Source organism: Pimephales promelas, chromosome 6 (genome assembly GCF_988280905.1).
Source record: "Pimephales promelas chromosome 6, fPimPro1.hap1.1, whole genome shotgun sequence".
NCBI classification, from domain to species: Eukaryota; Metazoa; Chordata; class Actinopteri; order Cypriniformes; family Leuciscidae; genus Pimephales; species Pimephales promelas.
In genome coordinates this window covers 26207447-26223983 of record NC_142774.1, presented here as the reverse complement: position 1 = coordinate 26223983, position 16537 = coordinate 26207447, and the positions used below count along the sequence as shown (strand labels likewise).

The window sequence follows — 16537 nt, the reverse complement described above, 5'->3', positions numbered from 1 at the left end:
AGATATGTGGAATGTCATACTTTTTTGTAAGCTTAGCTACCCGTGTCATGCTTTGTAGTTAATATTTGTTGAAGCTAAATGTAGAAAATCTTTGAAAAGAAAAGTTATGTAGATTAAAAAGAAAAGATGTTCCAAGTCTGTTTCTGTCTTCTTACTCTTCAGCCGGTTTCTCTCTTGGCCAACGTGTGCTTCAGCACCTCATAAGAAAAGATTCTGTACTTAGAACCATCTATCCTTGAGTGTAGTAGAGTTCCCAATTGTACTGTAACCTCGATTGGGCCATCATTGCCTACAGCAGTGGGTGTTTCCAAGTTTAGAAAGTGATTTGGTGGAAATGCTCATGACTGATGTCTTTTCCTTGCCGGGAGCTGCTCCATTGGTCCTGGGCTCCTCTTTCCAATACTGGATTGCCACAACGCATTCCAGAAAAGTTTCTAAAACAATCCCCTTTCTCAAAAGGCACAAATGTTAAACAACGCTCAGATTATACCCCTTTCTTCAACATCGACAAAAGCTACACAGAAACTTCATCAACGACACAGAGTTGACGTCCAACGAAAAAGTCCCGCACCTACCCACAAATGATAACGTGGGCATTTCAGACACTTGACGTTGATTGCATTCTTTGAAAACTTGCAATGCCTGACATCACTTTAAGCACATATCCAATGCACTCTTTAACATTACACCCATTTTTTGCAACTGCTTCTTATTCAACACAGATTCATGCATCATTGCAAATGGTTCTGCCTTTCAATAAAATTTTCTGCATGTGACCTACAGATGCAAAAACAAAGAAAAACCAAAAGAGGACTTCCATGCCCAACACCACTCAGAACATACTCCTTTCTTCAATATTGCAAAAAGCAACACTGAACGTTCATCAACGACACAGAGCTCACAACCAAAGTCGCCGATCTGTGCCCAATTCACGCTCAGGAAGGAGCATCATGACTCATCATCGTGGGTTGGGAGACAAACACTTTCGAAACACATTTCCAAGCAAAGAACTATAGAAATGATCCCCGAAAATATAGTCTTAACGGTTTATGTTAACTCAATCGGCATTCCATTCTGCTGCACCTCTCCTCTGAAAGGGTTTTGCCTATTTGAATTTTGTGGGCTTTAAAGTTTACTTGACAATGACATATATCGGAGCCAAAAGCAGAAAGGACTTCCAAAATCTCTTTGAAGCCTACTGTTACTGTTAAGATATGTGGAATGTCATACTTTTTTGTAAGCTTAGCTACCCGTGTCATGCTTTGTAGTTAATATTTGTTGAAGCTAAATGTAGAAAATCTTTGAAAAGAAAAGTTATGTAGATCAAAAAGAAAAGATGTTCCAAGTCTGTTTCTGTCTTCTTACTCTTCAGCCGGTTTCTCTCTTGGCCAACGTGTGCTTCAGCACCTCATAAGAAAGGATTCTGTACTTAGAACCATCTATCCTTGAGTGTAGTAGAGTTCCCAATTGTACTGTGACCTCGATTGGGCCATCATTGCCTACAGCAGTGGGTGTTTCCAAGTTTAGAAAGTGATTTGGTGGAAATGCTCATGACTGATGTCTTTTCCTTGCCGGGAGCTGCTCCATTGGTCCTGGGCTCCTCTTTCCAATATTGGATTGCCACAACGCATTCCAGAAAAGTTTCTAAAACAATCCCCTTTCTCAAAAGGCACAAATGTCAAACAACGCTCAGATTATACCCCTTTCTTCAACATCGACAAAAGCTACACAGAAACTTCATCAACGACACAGAGTTGACGTCCAACGAAAAAGTCCCGCACCTACCCACAAATGATAACGTGGGCATTTCAGACACTTGACGTTGATTGCATTCTTTGAAAACTTGCAATGCCTGACATCACTTTAAGCACATATCCAATGCACACTTTAACATTACACCCATTTTTTGCAACTGCTTCTTATACAACACAGATTCATGCATCATTGCAAATGGTTCTGCCTTTCAATAAAATTTTCTGCATGTGACCTACAGATGCAAAAACAAAGAAAAACCAAAAGAGGACTTCCATGCCCAACACCACTCAGAACATACTCCTTTCTTCAATATTGCAAAAAGCAACACTGAACGTTCATCAACGACACAGAGCTCACAACCAAAGTCGCCGATCTATGCCCAATTCACGCTCAGGAAGGAGCATCATGACTCATCATCGTGGGTTGGGAGACAAACACTTTCGAAACACATTTCCAAGCAAAGAACTATAGAAATGATCCCTGAAAATATAGTCTTAACGGTTTATGTTAACTCAATCGGCATTCCATTCTGCTGCACCTCTCCTCTGAAAGGGTTTTGCCTATTTGAATTTTGTGGGCTTTAAAGTTTACTTGACAATGACATATATCGGAGCCAAAAGCAGAAAGGACTTCCAAAATCTCTTTGAAGCCTACTGTTACTGTTAAGATATGTGGAATGTCATACTTTTTTGTAAGCTTAGCTACCCGTGTCATGCTTTCTAGTTAATATTTGTTGAAGCTAAATGAAGAAAATCTTTAATAAGAAAAGTTATGTAGATAAAAAGGAAAAGATGTTCCAAGTCTGTTTCTGTCTTCTTACTCTTCAGCCGGTTTCTCTCTTGGCCAACGTGTGCTTCAGCACTTCATAAGAAAGGATTCTGTACTCAGAACCATCTATCCTTGAGTGTAGTAGAGTTCCCAATTGTACGGTGACCTCGATTGGGCCATCATTGCCTACAGCAGTGGGTGGTTCCAAGTTTAGAAAGTGATTTGGTGGAAATGCTCATGATTGATGTCTTTTCCTAGCCGGGAGCTGCTCCATTGGTCCTGGGCTCCTCTTTCCAATATTGGATTGCCCCAACGCATTCCAGAAAAGTTTCTAAAACAATCCCCTTTCTCAAAAGGCACAAATGTCAAACAACGCTCAGATTTTACCCCTTTCTTCAACATCGACAAAAGCTACACAGAAACTTCATCAACGACACAGAGTTGACGTCCAACGAAAAAGTCCCGCACCTACCCACAAATGATAACGTGGGCATTTTAGACACTTGACGTTGATTGCATTCTTTGAAAACTTGCAATGCCTGACATCACTTTAAGCACATATCCAATGCACTCTTTAACATTACACCCATTTTTTGCAACTGCTTCTTATACAACACAGATTCATGCATCATTGCAAATGGTTCTGCCTTTCAATAAAATTTTCTGCATGTGACCTACAGATGCAAAAACAAAGAAAAACAAAAACAGGACTTCAATGCCCAACACCACTCAGAACATACTCCTTTCTTCAATATTGCAAAAAGCAACACAGAACGTTCATCAACGACACAGAGCTCACAACCAAAGACGCCGATCTGTGCCCAATTCACGCTCAGGAAGGAGCATCATGACTCATCATCGTGGGTTGGGAGACAAACACTTTCGAAACACATTTCCAAGCAAAGAACTATAGAAAGGATCCCTGAAAATATAGTCTTAAAGGTTTATGGTAACTCAATCGGCATTCTATTCTGCTGCACCTCTCCTCTGAAAGGGTTTTGCCTATTTGAATTTTGTGGGCTTTAAAGTTTACTTGACAATGACATATATCGGAGCCAAAAGCAGAAAGGACTTCCAAAATCTCTTTGAAGCCTACTGTTACTGTTAAGATATGTGGAATGTCATACTTTTTTGTAAGCTTAGCTACCCGTGTCATGCTTTGTAGTTAATATTTGTTGAAGCTAAATGTAGAAAATCTTTGAAAAGAAAAGTTATGTAGATTAAAAAGAAAAGATGTTCCAAGTCTGTTTCTGTCTTCTTACTCTTCAGCCGGTTTCTCTCTTGGCCAACGTGTGCTTCAGCACCTCATAAGAAAAGATTCTGTACTTAGAACCATCTATCCTTGAGTGTAGTAGAGTTCCCAATTGTACTGTAACCTCGATTGGGCCATCATTGCCTACAGCAGTGGGTGTTTCCAAGTTTAGAAAGTGATTTGGTGGAAATGCTCATGACTGATGTCTTTTCCTTGCCGGGAGCTGCTCCATTGGTCCTGGGCTCCTCTTTCCAATACTGGATTGCCACAACGCATTCCAGAAAAGTTTCTAAAACAATCCCCTTTCTCAAAAGGCACAAATGTTAAACAACGCTCAGATTATACCCCTTTCTTCAACATCGACAAAAGCTACACAGAAACTTCATCAACGACACAGAGTTGACGTCCAACGAAAAAGTCCCGCACCTACCCACAAATGATAACGTGGGCATTTCAGACACTTGACGTTGATTGCATTCTTTGAAAACTTGCAATGCCTGACATCACTTTAAGCACATATCCAATGCACTCTTTAACATTACACCCATTTTTTGCAACTGCTTCTTATACAACACAGATTCATGCATCATTGCAAATGGTTCTGCCTTTCAATAAAATTTTCTGCATGTGACCTACAGATGCAAAAACAAAGAAAAACCAAAAGAGGACTTCCATGCCCAACACCACTCAGAACATACTCCTTTCTTCAATATTGCAAAAAGCAACACTGAACGTTCATCAACGACACAGAGCTCACAACCAAAGTCGCCGATCTGTGCCCAATTCACGCTCAGGAAGGAGCATCATGACTCATCATCGTGGGTTGGGAGACAAACACTTTCGAAACACATTTCCAAGCAAAGAACTATAGAAAGGATCCCTGAAAATATAGTCTTAAAGGTTTATGGTAACTTAATCGGCATTCTATTCTGCTGCACCTCTCCTCTGAAAGGGTTTTGCCTATTTGAATTTTGTGGGCTTTAAAGTTTACTTGACAATGACATATATCGGAGCCAAAAGCAGAAAGGACTTCCAAAATCTCTTTGAAGCCTACTGTTACTGTTAAGATATGTGGAATGTCATACTTTTTTGTAAGCTTAGCTACCCGTGTCATGCTTTGTAGTTAATATTTGTTGAAGCTAAATGTAGAAAATCTTTGAAAAGAAAAGTTATGTAGATTAAAAAGAAAAGATGTTCCAAGTCTGTTTCTGTCTTCTTACTCTTCAGCCGGTTTCTCTCTTGGCCAACGTGTGCTTCAGCACCTCATAAGAAAGGATTCTGTACTTAGAACCATCTATCCTTGAGTGTAGTAGAGTTCCCAATTGTACTGTAACCTCGATTGGGCCATCATTGCCTACAGCAGTGGGTGTTTCCAAGTTTAGAAAGTGATTTGGTGGAAATGCTCATGACTGATGTCTTTTCCTTGCCGGGAGCTGCTCCATTGGTCCTGGGCTCCTCTTTCCAATATTGGATTGCCACAACGCATTCCAGAAAAGTTTCTAAAACAATCCCCTTTCTCAAAAGGCACAAATGTTAAACAACGCTCAGATTATACCCCTTTCTTCAACATCGACAAAAGCTACACAGAAACTTCATCAACGACACAGAGTTGACGTCCAACGAAAAAGTCCCGCACCTACCCACAAATGATAACGTGGGCATTTCAGACACTTGACGTTGATTGCATTCTTTGAAAACTTGCAATGCCTGACATCACTTTAAGCACATATCCAATGCACACTTTAACATTACACCCATTTTTTGCAACTGCTTCTTATACAACACAGATTCATGCATCATTGCAAATGGTTCTGCCTTTCAATAAAATTTTCTGCATGTGACCTACAGATGCAAAAACAAAGAAAAACCAAAAGAGGACTTCCATGCCCAACACCACTCAGAACATACTCCTTTCTTCAATATTGCAAAAAGCAACACTGAACGTTCATCAACGACACAGAGCTCACAACCAAAGTCGCCGATCTGTGCCCAATTCACGCTCAGGAAGGAGCATCATGACTCATCATCGTGGGTTGGGAGACAAACACTTTCGAAACACATTTCCAAGCAAAGAACTATAGAAATGATCCCTGAAAATATAGTCTTAACGGTTTATGTTAACTCAATCGGCATTCCATTCTGCTGCACCTCTCCTCTGAAAGGGTTTTGCCTATTTGAATTTTGTGGGCTTTAAAGTTTACTTGACAATGACATATATCGGAGCCAAAAGCAGAAAGGACTTCCAAAATCTCTTTGAAGCCTACTGTTACTGTTAAGATATGTGGAATGTCATACTTTTTTGTAAGCTTAGCTACCCGTGTCATGCTTTCTAGTTAATATTTGTTGAAGCTAAATGAAGAAAATCTTTAATAAGAAAAGTTATGTAGATAAAAAGGAAAAGATGTTCCAAGTCTGTTTCTGTCTTCTTACTCTTCAGCCGGTTTCTCTCTTGGCCAACGTGTGCTTCAGCACTTCATAAGAAAGGATTCTGTACTCAGAACCATCTATCCTTGAGTGTAGTAGAGTTCCCAATTGTACGGTGACCTCGATTGGGCCATCATTGCCTACAGCAGTGGGTGGTTCCAAGTTTAGAAAGTGATTTGGTGGAAATGCTCATGATTGATGTCTTTTCCTAGCCGGGAGCTGCTCCATTGGTCCTGGGCTCCTCTTTCCAATATTGGATTGCCCCAACGCATTCCAGAAAAGTTTCTAAAACAATCCCCTTTCTCAAAAGGCACAAATGTCAAACAACGCTCAGATTTTACCCCTTTCTTCAACATCGACAAAAGCTACACAGAAACTTCATCAACGACACAGAGTTGACGTCCAACGAAAAAGTCCCGCACCTACCCACAAATGATAACGTGGGCATTTTAGACACTTGACGTTGATTGCATTCTTTGAAAACTTGCAATGCCTGACATCACTTTAAGCACATATCCAATGCACTCTTTAACATTACACCCATTTTTTGCAACTGCTTCTTATACAACACAGATTCATGCATCATTGCAAATGGTTCTGCCTTTCAATAAAATTTTCTGCATGTGACCTACAGATGCAAAAACAAAGAAAAACAAAAACAGGACTTCAATGCCCAACACCACTCAGAACATACTCCTTTCTTCAATATTGCAAAAAGCAACACAGAACGTTCATCAACGACACAGAGCTCACAACCAAAGACGCCGATCTGTGCCCAATTCACGCTCAGGAAGGAGCATCATGACTCATCATCGTGGGTTGGGAGACAAACACTTTCGAAACACATTTCCAAGCAAAGAACTATAGAAAGGATCCCTGAAAATATAGTCTTAAAGGTTTATGGTAACTCAATCGGCATTCTATTCTGCTGCACCTCTCCTCTGAAAGGGTTTTGCCTATTTGAATTTTGTGGGCTTTAAAGTTTACTTGACAATGACATATATCGGAGCCAAAAGCAGAAAGGACTTCCAAAATCTCTTTGAAGCCTACTGTTACTGTTAAGATATGTGGAATGTCATACTTTTTTGTAAGCTTAGCTACCCGTGTCATGCTTTGTAGTTAATATTTGTTGAAGCTAAATGTAGAAAATCTTTGAAAAGAAAAGTTATGTAGATTAAAAAGAAAAGATGTTCCAAGTCTGTTTCTGTCTTCTTACTCTTCAGCCGGTTTCTCTCTTGGCCAACGTGTGCTTCAGCACCTCATAAGAAAAGATTCTGTACTTAGAACCATCTATCCTTGAGTGTAGTAGAGTTCCCAATTGTACTGTAACCTCGATTGGGCCATCATTGCCTACAGCAGTGGGTGTTTCCAAGTTTAGAAAGTGATTTGGTGGAAATGCTCATGACTGATGTCTTTTCCTTGCCGGGAGCTGCTCCATTGGTCCTGGGCTCCTCTTTCCAATACTGGATTGCCACAACGCATTCCAGAAAAGTTTCTAAAACAATCCCCTTTCTCAAAAGGCACAAATGTTAAACAACGCTCAGATTATACCCCTTTCTTCAACATCGACAAAAGCTACACAGAAACTTCATCAACGACACAGAGTTGACGTCCAACGAAAAAGTCCCGCACCTACCCACAAATGATAACGTGGGCATTTCAGACACTTGACGTTGATTGCATTCTTTGAAAACTTGCAATGCCTGACATCACTTTAAGCACATATCCAATGCACTCTTTAACATTACACCCATTTTTTGCAACTGCTTCTTATTCAACACAGATTCATGCATCATTGCAAATGGTTCTGCCTTTCAATAAAATTTTCTGCATGTGACCTACAGATGCAAAAACAAAGAAAAACCAAAAGAGGACTTCCATGCCCAACACCACTCAGAACATACTCCTTTCTTCAATATTGCAAAAAGCAACACTGAACGTTCATCAACGACACAGAGCTCACAACCAAAGTCGCCGATCTGTGCCCAATTCACGCTCAGGAAGGAGCATCATGACTCATCATCGTGGGTTGGGAGACAAACACTTTCGAAACACATTTCCAAGCAAAGAACTATAGAAATGATCCCCGAAAATATAGTCTTAACGGTTTATGTTAACTCAATCGGCATTCCATTCTGCTGCACCTCTCCTCTGAAAGGGTTTTGCCTATTTGAATTTTGTGGGCTTTAAAGTTTACTTGACAATGACATATATCGGAGCCAAAAGCAGAAAGGACTTCCAAAATCTCTTTGAAGCCTACTGTTACTGTTAAGATATGTGGAATGTCATACTTTTTTGTAAGCTTAGCTACCCGTGTCATGCTTTGTAGTTAATATTTGTTGAAGCTAAATGTAGAAAATCTTTGAAAAGAAAAGTTATGTAGATCAAAAAGAAAAGATGTTCCAAGTCTGTTTCTGTCTTCTTACTCTTCAGCCGGTTTCTCTCTTGGCCAACGTGTGCTTCAGCACCTCATAAGAAAGGATTCTGTACTTAGAACCATCTATCCTTGAGTGTAGTAGAGTTCCCAATTGTACTGTGACCTCGATTGGGCCATCATTGCCTACAGCAGTGGGTGTTTCCAAGTTTAGAAAGTGATTTGGTGGAAATGCTCATGACTGATGTCTTTTCCTTGCCGGGAGCTGCTCCATTGGTCCTGGGCTCCTCTTTCCAATATTGGATTGCCACAACGCATTCCAGAAAAGTTTCTAAAACAATCCCCTTTCTCAAAAGGCACAAATGTCAAACAACGCTCAGATTATACCCCTTTCTTCAACATCGACAAAAGCTACACAGAAACTTCATCAACGACACAGAGTTGACGTCCAACGAAAAAGTCCCGCACCTACCCACAAATGATAACGTGGGCATTTCAGACACTTGACGTTGATTGCATTCTTTGAAAACTTGCAATGCCTGACATCACTTTAAGCACATATCCAATGCACACTTTAACATTACACCCATTTTTTGCAACTGCTTCTTATACAACACAGATTCATGCATCATTGCAAATGGTTCTGCCTTTCAATAAAATTTTCTGCATGTGACCTACAGATGCAAAAACAAAGAAAAACCAAAAGAGGACTTCCATGCCCAACACCACTCAGAACATACTCCTTTCTTCAATATTGCAAAAAGCAACACTGAACGTTCATCAACGACACAGAGCTCACAACCAAAGTCGCCGATCTATGCCCAATTCACGCTCAGGAAGGAGCATCATGACTCATCATCGTGGGTTGGGAGACAAACACTTTCGAAACACATTTCCAAGCAAAGAACTATAGAAATGATCCCTGAAAATATAGTCTTAACGGTTTATGTTAACTCAATCGGCATTCCATTCTGCTGCACCTCTCCTCTGAAAGGGTTTTGCCTATTTGAATTTTGTGGGCTTTAAAGTTTACTTGACAATGACATATATCGGAGCCAAAAGCAGAAAGGACTTCCAAAATCTCTTTGAAGCCTACTGTTACTGTTAAGATATGTGGAATGTCATACTTTTTTGTAAGCTTAGCTACCCGTGTCATGCTTTCTAGTTAATATTTGTTGAAGCTAAATGAAGAAAATCTTTAATAAGAAAAGTTATGTAGATAAAAAGGAAAAGATGTTCCAAGTCTGTTTCTGTCTTCTTACTCTTCAGCCGGTTTCTCTCTTGGCCAACGTGTGCTTCAGCACTTCATAAGAAAGGATTCTGTACTCAGAACCATCTATCCTTGAGTGTAGTAGAGTTCCCAATTGTACGGTGACCTCGATTGGGCCATCATTGCCTACAGCAGTGGGTGGTTCCAAGTTTAGAAAGTGATTTGGTGGAAATGCTCATGATTGATGTCTTTTCCTAGCCGGGAGCTGCTCCATTGGTCCTGGGCTCCTCTTTCCAATATTGGATTGCCCCAACGCATTCCAGAAAAGTTTCTAAAACAATCCCCTTTCTCAAAAGGCACAAATGTCAAACAACGCTCAGATTTTACCCCTTTCTTCAACATCGACAAAAGCTACACAGAAACTTCATCAACGACACAGAGTTGACGTCCAACGAAAAAGTCCCGCACCTACCCACAAATGATAACGTGGGCATTTTAGACACTTGACGTTGATTGCATTCTTTGAAAACTTGCAATGCCTGACATCACTTTAAGCACATATCCAATGCACTCTTTAACATTACACCCATTTTTTGCAACTGCTTCTTATACAACACAGATTCATGCATCATTGCAAATGGTTCTGCCTTTCAATAAAATTTTCTGCATGTGACCTACAGATGCAAAAACAAAGAAAAACAAAAACAGGACTTCAATGCCCAACACCACTCAGAACATACTCCTTTCTTCAATATTGCAAAAAGCAACACAGAACGTTCATCAACGACACAGAGCTCACAACCAAAGACGCCGATCTGTGCCCAATTCACGCTCAGGAAGGAGCATCATGACTCATCATCGTGGGTTGGGAGACAAACACTTTCGAAACACATTTCCAAGCAAAGAACTATAGAAAGGATCCCTGAAAATATAGTCTTAAAGGTTTATGGTAACTCAATCGGCATTCTATTCTGCTGCACCTCTCCTCTGAAAGGGTTTTGCCTATTTGAATTTTGTGGGCTTTAAAGTTTACTTGACAATGACATATATCGGAGCCAAAAGCAGAAAGGACTTCCAAAATCTCTTTGAAGCCTACTGTTACTGTTAAGATATGTGGAATGTCATACTTTTTTGTAAGCTTAGCTACCCGTGTCATGCTTTGTAGTTAATATTTGTTGAAGCTAAATGTAGAAAATCTTTGAAAAGAAAAGTTATGTAGATTAAAAAGAAAAGATGTTCCAAGTCTGTTTCTGTCTTCTTACTCTTCAGCCGGTTTCTCTCTTGGCCAACGTGTGCTTCAGCACCTCATAAGAAAAGATTCTGTACTTAGAACCATCTATCCTTGAGTGTAGTAGAGTTCCCAATTGTACTGTAACCTCGATTGGGCCATCATTGCCTACAGCAGTGGGTGTTTCCAAGTTTAGAAAGTGATTTGGTGGAAATGCTCATGACTGATGTCTTTTCCTTGCCGGGAGCTGCTCCATTGGTCCTGGGCTCCTCTTTCCAATACTGGATTGCCACAACGCATTCCAGAAAAGTTTCTAAAACAATCCCCTTTCTCAAAAGGCACAAATGTTAAACAACGCTCAGATTATACCCCTTTCTTCAACATCGACAAAAGCTACACAGAAACTTCATCAACGACACAGAGTTGACGTCCAACGAAAAAGTCCCGCACCTACCCACAAATGATAACGTGGGCATTTCAGACACTTGACGTTGATTGCATTCTTTGAAAACTTGCAATGCCTGACATCACTTTAAGCACATATCCAATGCACTCTTTAACATTACACCCATTTTTTGCAACTGCTTCTTATACAACACAGATTCATGCATCATTGCAAATGGTTCTGCCTTTCAATAAAATTTTCTGCATGTGACCTACAGATGCAAAAACAAAGAAAAACAAAAACAGGACTTCAATGCCCAACACCACTCAGAACATACTCCTTTCTTCAATATTGCAAAAAGCAACACAGAACGTTCATCAACGACACAGAGCTCACAACCAAAGACGCCGATCTGTGCCCAATTCACGCTCAGGAAGGAGCATCATGACTCATCATCGTGGGTTGGGAGACAAACACTTTCGAAACACATTTCCAAGCAAAGAACTATAGAAAGGATCCCTGAAAATATAGTCTTAAAGGTTTATGGTAACTCAATCGGCATTCTATTCTGCTGCACCTCTCCTCTGAAAGGGTTTTGCCTATTTGAATTTTGTGGGCTTTAAAGTTTACTTGACAATGACATATATCGGAGCCAAAAGCAGAAAGGACTTCCAAAATCTCTTTGAAGCCTACTGTTACTGTTAAGATATGTGGAATGTCATACTTTTTTGTAAGCTTAGCTACCCGTGTCATGCTTTGTAGTTAATATTTGTTGAAGCTAAATGTAGAAAATCTTTGAAAAGAAAAGTTATGTAGATTAAAAAGAAAAGATGTTCCAAGTCTGTTTCTGTCTTCTTACTCTTCAGCCGGTTTCTCTCTTGGCCAACGTGTGCTTCAGCACCTCATAAGAAAAGATTCTGTACTTAGAACCATCTATCCTTGAGTGTAGTACAGTTCCCAATTGTACTGTAACCTCGATTGGGCCATCATTGCCTACAGCAGTGGGTGTTTCCAAGTTTAGAAAGTGATTTGGTGGAAATGCTCATGACTGATGTCTTTTCCTTGCCGGGAGCTGCTCCATTGGTCCTGGGCTCCTCTTTCCAATACTGGATTGCCACAACGCATTCCAGAAAAGTTTCTAAAACAATCCCCTTTCTCAAAAGGCACAAATGTTAAACAACGCTCAGATTATACCCCTTTCTTCAACATCGACAAAAGCTACACAGAAACTTCATCAACGACACAGAGTTGACGTCCAACGAAAAAGTCCCGCACCTACCCACAAATGATAACGTGGGCATTTCAGACACTTGACGTTGATTGCATTCTTTGAAAACTTGCAATGCCTGACATCACTTTAAGCACATATCCAATGCACTCTTTAACATTACACCCATTTTTTGCAACTGCTTCTTATTCAACACAGATTAATGCATCATTGCAAATGGTTCTGCCTTTCAATAAAATTTTCTGCATGTGACCTACAGATGCAAAAACAAAGAAAAACCAAAAGAGGACTTCCATGCCCAACACCACTCAGAACATACTCCTTTCTTCAATATTGCAAAAAGCAACACTGAACGTTCATCAACGACACAGAGCTCACAACCAAAGTCGCCGATCTGTGCCCAATTCACGCTCAGGAAGGAGCATCATGACTCATCATCGTGGGTTGGGAGACAAACACTTTCGAAACACATTTCCAAGCAAAGAACTATAGAAATGATCCCCGAAAATATAGTCTTAACGGTTTATGTTAACTCAATCGGCATTCCATTCTGCTGCACCTCTCCTCTGAAAGGGTTTTGCCTATTTGAATTTTGTGGGCTTTAAAGTTTACTTGACAATGACATATATCGGAGCCAAAAGCAGAAAGGACTTCCAAAATCTCTTTGAAGCCTACTGTTACTGTTAAGATATGTGGAATGTCATACTTTTTTGTAAGCTTAGCTACCCGTGTCATGCTTTGTAGTTAATATTTGTTGAAGCTAAATGTAGAAAATCTTTGAAAAGAAAAGTTATGTAGATCAAAAAGAAAAGATGTTCCAAGTCTGTTTCTGTCTTCTTACTCTTCAGCCGGTTTCTCTCTTGGCCAACGTGTGCTTCAGCACCTCATAAGAAAGGATTCTGTACTTAGAACCATCTATCCTTGAGTGTAGTAGAGTTCCCAATTGTACTGTGACCTCGATTGGGCCATCATTGCCTACAGCAGTGGGTGTTTCCAAGTTTAGAAAGTGATTTGGTGGAAATGCTCATGACTGATGTCTTTTCCTTGCCGGGAGCTGCTCCATTGGTCCTGGGCTCCTCTTTCCAATATTGGATTGCCACAACGCATTCCAGAAAAGTTTCTAAAACAATCCCCTTTCTCAAAAGGCACAAATGTCAAACAACGCTCAGATTATACCCCTTTCTTCAACATCGACAAAAGCTACACAGAAACTTCATCAACGACACAGAGTTGACGTCCAACGAAAAAGTCCCGCACCTACCCACAAATGATAACGTGGGCATTTCAGACACTTGACGTTGATTGCATTCTTTGAAAACTTGCAATGCCTGACATCACTTTAAGCACATATCCAATGCACACTTTAACATTACACCCATTTTTTGCAACTGCTTCTTATACAACACAGATTCATGCATCATTGCAAATGGTTCTGCCTTTCAATAAAATTTTCTGCATGTGACCTACAGATGCAAAAACAAAGAAAAACCAAAAGAGGACTTCCATGCCCAACACCACTCAGAACATACTCCTTTCTTCAATATTGCAAAAAGCAACACTGAACGTTCATCAACGACACAGAGCTCACAACCAAAGTCGCCGATCTATGCCCAATTCACGCTCAGGAAGGAGCATCATGACTCATCATCGTGGGTTGGGAGACAAACACTTTCGAAACACATTTCCAAGCAAAGAACTATAGAAATGATCCCTGAAAATATAGTCTTAACGGTTTATGTTAACTCAATCGGCATTCCATTCTGCTGCACCTCTCCTCTGAAAGGGTTTTGCCTATTTGAATTTTGTGGGCTTTAAAGTTTACTTGACAATGACATATATCGGAGCCAAAAGCAGAAAGGACTTCCAAAATCTCTTTGAAGCCTACTGTTACTGTTAAGATATGTGGAATGTCATACTTTTTTGTAAGCTTAGCTACCCGTGTCATGCTTTCTAGTTAATATTTGTTGAAGCTAAATGAAGAAAATCTTTAATAAGAAAAGTTATGTAGATAAAAAGGAAAAGATGTTCCAAGTCTGTTTCTGTCTTCTTACTCTTCAGCCGGTTTCTCTCTTGGCCAACGTGTGCTTCAGCACTTCATAAGAAAGGATTCTGTACTCAGAACCATCTATCCTTGAGTGTAGTAGAGTTCCCAATTGTACGGTGACCTCGATTGGGCCATCATTGCCTACAGCAGTGGGTGGTTCCAAGTTTAGAAAGTGATTTGGTGGAAATGCTCATGATTGATGTCTTTTCCTAGCCGGGAGCTGCTCCATTGGTCCTGGGCTCCTCTTTCCAATATTGGATTGCCCCAACGCATTCCAGAAAAGTTTCTAAAACAATCCCCTTTCTCAAAAGGCACAAATGTCAAACAACGCTCAGATTTTACCCCTTTCTTCAACATCGACAAAAGCTACACAGAAACTTCATCAACGACACAGAGTTGACGTCCAACGAAAAAGTCCCGCACCTACCCACAAATGATAACGTGGGCATTTTAGACACTTGACGTTGATTGCATTCTTTGAAAACTTGCAATGCCTGACATCACTTTAAGCACATATCCAATGCACTCTTTAACATTACACCCATTTTTTGCAACTGCTTCTTATACAACACAGATTCATGCATCATTGCAAATGGTTCTGCCTTTCAATAAAATTTTCTGCATGTGACCTACAGATGCAAAAACAAAGAAAAACAAAAACAGGACTTCAATGCCCAACACCACTCAGAACATACTCCTTTCTTCAATATTGCAAAAAGCAACACAGAACGTTCATCAACGACACAGAGCTCACAACCAAAGACGCCGATCTGTGCCCAATTCACGCTCAGGAAGGAGCATCATGACTCATCATCGTGGGTTGGGAGACAAACACTTTCGAAACACATTTCCAAGCAAAGAACTATAGAAAGGATCCCTGAAAATATAGTCTTAAAGGTTTATGGTAACTCAATCGGCATTCTATTCTGCTGCACCTCTCCTCTGAAAGGGTTTTGCCTATTTGAATTTTGTGGGCTTTAAAGTTTACTTGACAATGACATATATCGGAGCCAAAAGCAGAAAGGACTTCCAAAATCTCTTTGAAGCCTACTGTTACTGTTAAGATATGTGGAATGTCATACTTTTTTGTAAGCTTAGCTACCCGTGTCATGCTTTGTAGTTAATATTTGTTGAAGCTAAATGTAGAAAATCTTTGAAAAGAAAAGTTATGTAGATTAAAAAGAAAAGATGTTCCAAGTCTGTTTCTGTCTTCTTACTCTTCAGCCGGTTTCTCTCTTGGCCAACGTGTGCTTCAGCACCTCATAAGAAAAGATTCTGTACTTAGAACCATCTATCCTTGAGTGTAGTAGAGTTCCCAATTGTACTGTAACCTCGATTGGGCCATCATTGCCTACAGCAGTGGGTGTTTCCAAGTTTAGAAAGTGATTTGGTGGAAATGCTCATGACTGATGTCTTTTCCTTGCCGGGAGCTGCTCCATTGGTCCTGGGCTCCTCTTTCCAATACTGGATTGCCACAACGCATTCCAGAAAAGTTTCTAAAACAATCCCCTTTCTCAAAAGGCACAAATGTTAAACAACGCTCAGATTATACCCCTTTCTTCAACATCGACAAAAGCTACACAGAAACTTCATCAACGACACAGAGTTGACGTCCAACGAAAAAGTCCCGCACCTACCCACAAATGATAACGTGGGCATTTCAGACACTTGACGTTGATTGCATTCTTTGAAAACTTGCAATGCCTGACATCACTTTAAGCACATATCCAATGCACTCTTTAACATTACACCCATTTTTTGCAACTGCTTCTTATACAACACAGATTCATGCATCATTGCAAATGGTTCTGCCTTTCAATAAAATTTTCTGCATGTGACCTACAGATGCAAAAACAAAGAAAAACCAAA

The 16537-nt window shown here is 40.2% G+C and overlaps 13 non-coding genes across 13 annotated transcripts; all 13 read right to left on the bottom strand.

Moving 5' to 3' along the window:
* Positions 1–827: 827 nt before the first annotated feature.
* Positions 828–1041, bottom strand: LOC148978696 (small nucleolar RNA U3). Its single transcript, XR_016169091.1, has one exon. It is a non-coding gene; the product is annotated as a small nucleolar RNA U3 (small nucleolar RNA).
* A 996-nt stretch (positions 1042–2037) lies between these two features.
* On the bottom strand, positions 2038–2251 carry LOC148978695 (small nucleolar RNA U3). Its single transcript, XR_016169045.1, has one exon. It is a non-coding gene; the product is annotated as a small nucleolar RNA U3 (small nucleolar RNA).
* Positions 2252–3247: 996 nt separating this feature from the next.
* Positions 3248–3461, bottom strand: LOC148978694 (small nucleolar RNA U3). Its single transcript, XR_016169142.1, has one exon. It is a non-coding gene; the product is annotated as a small nucleolar RNA U3 (small nucleolar RNA).
* Positions 3462–4457: 996 nt separating this feature from the next.
* On the bottom strand, positions 4458–4671 carry LOC148978693 (small nucleolar RNA U3). The gene has a single exon (XR_016169116.1). It is a non-coding gene; the product is annotated as a small nucleolar RNA U3 (small nucleolar RNA).
* Positions 4672–5667: 996 nt separating this feature from the next.
* On the bottom strand, positions 5668–5881 carry LOC148978692 (small nucleolar RNA U3). Its single transcript, XR_016169058.1, has one exon. It is a non-coding gene; the product is annotated as a small nucleolar RNA U3 (small nucleolar RNA).
* Positions 5882–6877: 996 nt separating this feature from the next.
* On the bottom strand, positions 6878–7091 carry LOC148978691 (small nucleolar RNA U3). Its single transcript, XR_016169141.1, has one exon. It is a non-coding gene; the product is annotated as a small nucleolar RNA U3 (small nucleolar RNA).
* Positions 7092–8087: 996 nt separating this feature from the next.
* LOC148978690 (small nucleolar RNA U3) lies at positions 8088–8301 on the bottom strand. Its single transcript, XR_016169090.1, has one exon. It is a non-coding gene; the product is annotated as a small nucleolar RNA U3 (small nucleolar RNA).
* A 996-nt stretch (positions 8302–9297) lies between these two features.
* Positions 9298–9511, bottom strand: LOC148978689 (small nucleolar RNA U3). The gene has a single exon (XR_016169044.1). It is a non-coding gene; the product is annotated as a small nucleolar RNA U3 (small nucleolar RNA).
* A 996-nt stretch (positions 9512–10507) lies between these two features.
* Positions 10508–10721, bottom strand: LOC148978688 (small nucleolar RNA U3). The gene has a single exon (XR_016169140.1). It is a non-coding gene; the product is annotated as a small nucleolar RNA U3 (small nucleolar RNA).
* Positions 10722–11717: 996 nt separating this feature from the next.
* Positions 11718–11931, bottom strand: LOC148978687 (small nucleolar RNA U3). Its single transcript, XR_016169139.1, has one exon. It is a non-coding gene; the product is annotated as a small nucleolar RNA U3 (small nucleolar RNA).
* A 996-nt stretch (positions 11932–12927) lies between these two features.
* Positions 12928–13141, bottom strand: LOC148978686 (small nucleolar RNA U3). Its single transcript, XR_016169089.1, has one exon. It is a non-coding gene; the product is annotated as a small nucleolar RNA U3 (small nucleolar RNA).
* A 996-nt stretch (positions 13142–14137) lies between these two features.
* Positions 14138–14351, bottom strand: LOC148978685 (small nucleolar RNA U3). The gene has a single exon (XR_016169189.1). It is a non-coding gene; the product is annotated as a small nucleolar RNA U3 (small nucleolar RNA).
* Positions 14352–15347: 996 nt separating this feature from the next.
* LOC148978684 (small nucleolar RNA U3) lies at positions 15348–15561 on the bottom strand. Its single transcript, XR_016169138.1, has one exon. It is a non-coding gene; the product is annotated as a small nucleolar RNA U3 (small nucleolar RNA).
* Positions 15562–16537: the final 976 nt, after the last annotated feature.